Source organism: Phyllobates terribilis, unplaced genomic scaffold (genome assembly GCF_046119375.1).
Source record: "Phyllobates terribilis strain yellow unplaced genomic scaffold, ASM4611937v1 Scaffold_10__3_contigs__length_209671492, whole genome shotgun sequence".
NCBI lineage: Eukaryota > Metazoa > Chordata > Amphibia > Anura > Dendrobatidae > Phyllobates > Phyllobates terribilis.
The window spans coordinates 209,482,197-209,484,837 of record NW_027362770.1 but is presented as its reverse complement, the minus strand read 5'-3'; the positions used below and the strand labels follow the sequence as shown (position 1 = coordinate 209,484,837).

General features: G+C 53.6%; 1 non-coding gene across 1 annotated transcript; it reads left to right on the top strand.

The window, feature by feature from the left end:
• The first annotated feature begins 228 nt into the window (after nucleotides 1–228).
• Nucleotides 229–382, top strand: LOC141164918 (5.8S ribosomal RNA). Its single transcript, XR_012250965.1, has one exon. It is a non-coding gene; the product is annotated as a 5.8S ribosomal RNA (ribosomal RNA).
• The last annotated feature ends 2,259 nt before the right edge of the window (nucleotides 383–2,641 follow it).

The window sequence follows — 2,641 nt, the reverse complement described above, 5'->3', positions numbered from 1 at the left end:
TACCGTTCGCCCGTGCGCCCCTATACCCCTCTCCCCGGGGTTGCGGGACCGGGGGGTAGGTCGAGAAGTCTCGAGCCCTCCGTTGTTCCCCTCCCCGCCGGAGGGAGGGACGGCGGAGGCCGAGCACCCGGGGCAACAGGGCCAAGAAAAATCTCCTATGCACCCCCTCTGTTGCCGGCCGACGTACTGAAAAACCGGGCGCCCCAGAGCGCCCGGACCCAGAAGCGTGACTCTTAACGGTGGATCACTCGGCTCGCGTGTCGATGAAGAACGCAGCTAGCTGCGAGAATTAGTGTGAATTGCAGGACACATTGATCATCGACACTTCGAACGCACCTTGCGGCCCCGGGTTTCTCCCGGGGCTATGCCTGTCTGAGGGTCGCCCCTACGTCGATCGCCTCCGTGGCGCGGCTGGGGTCCCATCGCAAGTGATTTTCAGAGGGAGGCCCGAGGCTTCGCACCCCGACGCCCTCTCTCTCTCTCCCTTACGTCCCCCCAAGGCTAGACCCACCCGCCCTGTTACCCTCCGCCCCGACCCGGAGCATGCCGTGAGGCTGTCTGTGGAGACACAGGGCTGCCTCCGGAGCTTCCAGGGGTTGGGGGGTAGCCGCCTGGGGCGGCGTGGAAGGGCACGCTCGCAGACCAGACTAAAGACCTCAGATCAGACGTGGCGACCCGCTGAATTTAAGCATATTAATAAGCGGAGGAAAATAAACTAACCAGGATTCCCTCAGTAACGGCGAGTGAAGAGGGAAGAGCCCAGTGCTGAATCCCTGTCCGTCCGGCGGGCGTCGGGAAATGTGGCATACGGGAGACCGGACCACCTCGGCGTCGCTCGGTTGCCCGAGTCCTTCTAATAGTGGCCCCATCCCGTGGACGGTGGTAGGCCGTGTATTCTACGGTTGGAATAAAAGTGCAGACGAACATTTGAATGACTTTATTATTGGTTGTAATTTTTCTCAGTTTTACACTGGTTTGGTGCACCTAATTGGGATGAGCCGAAAGGTGTTTAAGCCTAGCCTCTCAATAGGCTTCGCTATCGGCCTCATGATTTCCATATTGTCTGCTTGCTGGTTCTCTGAATGACTGGGGGAAGCCAATACAGGTGGCTGACTGTCGTCTCCATCAGTCCGCCTGTCGTCTCCATCAACCTGGCTGTCGTCTCCATCAGCCAGCCTGTCTTCTTCATCAACCTGGCTGTCGTCTCCATCAGCCAGCCTGTCGGCTCCATCAGCCTGGCTGTCATATCCATCAGCCCGCCTGTCGTCTCCATCAACCTGGCTGTCGTCTCCATCAACCTGGCTGTCGTCTCCATCAGCCAGCCTGTTGGCTCCATCAGCCTGGCTGTCGTATCTATCAGCCCGCCTGTCGTCTCCATCAACCTGGCTGTCGTCTCCATCAGCCAGCCTTTCGGCTCCATCAGCCTGGCTGTCGTCTCCAACAGCCTGCTCCGAATTTATTACCAATTCATGGGCACGACACATATCCACAAGTGCTTTCTCCTGGTAAACTTTCTCAGCCATACCATTTGTGTGGACCAGATATCGTGCGAATAAGTGTTTTTCGGAATATCGTGAGAGAGTCCACGTTTCACATACACGTCGTACAAAATGGCTGGTGACATGTGGAAGGCTGTAGCTGTGGAGGAAAAACAATCAGTGCCTGTAGCTGCATATGATAATTTACACTGGATATTCTTCCCCCACCTTTCATGATAACGCCGGAGAGCAGCGGATGGGTTCATTACGACCTTCCCGGTACACGTCAGAAAAAAGTTTGTGATTTCTAGGCCAGCAGCAATGACAGGTCTGATATGTTCTGCATAGACTTTTAACCACTGAAAATGAAAAAAAAACTTAATCTCGAGCCAGAGGGTATACCTCAAACGAGTTTTGCATGGGGACAACAGAGGGGTTTCAACCCCATGTGGAGTCGGGTAGCCCGGGTCCCCTGGCTTGTAGAAACCTTACCGAATGTTATTCCTCTGAAAGCATGAACGATGCTACTTAAGTGGATGCACATTTGTGTGTTTTTACACCGACAATCGTCTTTCGAACACCGCGGTACATGTGATAGGTCCTCCCGTTCCACTCTGAAACCTAAGGTGTAAAAAGAAGGGAGATGATTGAGACGGTTCCGCAATGACCGCTGCCCATGCAGACTAACACTACTTACGGTCAAATTGCGAACAACACCTGGCCTTTGGAGGTGTCTTAGAATCAGAAGGGCCTGGAGGTACAGAATAACTTCCCTTCGGTCCTCTTCTGATCCCCCGTCCTGGACATTCTCTATGCTCGCTAGAAATGTAGGTCTTGCTTCGTCCAGTATTTTCTGGCAGTCATTCGGTGTCTTGGAGGGCTTCATCAGCGTATCGTACCTGTGGGGTGAAATACAGTTATAGCACTTTTTTACCCAACAGCCGATGTTTGGTAAAAATCTCTCAGAATATTGGGTACCTCTTGCTCACTGAGTCTTGGCAGACTCTCCTGTACAACGTCTTACGCAGGTCCTCCGTAAAGTTCATAAACACCTCACACGCCCTGTATAGCTGAGGATTCTCTATGCTCAGTTGTGTGCCCCTCATCTGATAGGTGGTGAATCGCCGAATGTGCTTCAGTATTTTGAGGGAGGTCTGGTTCGA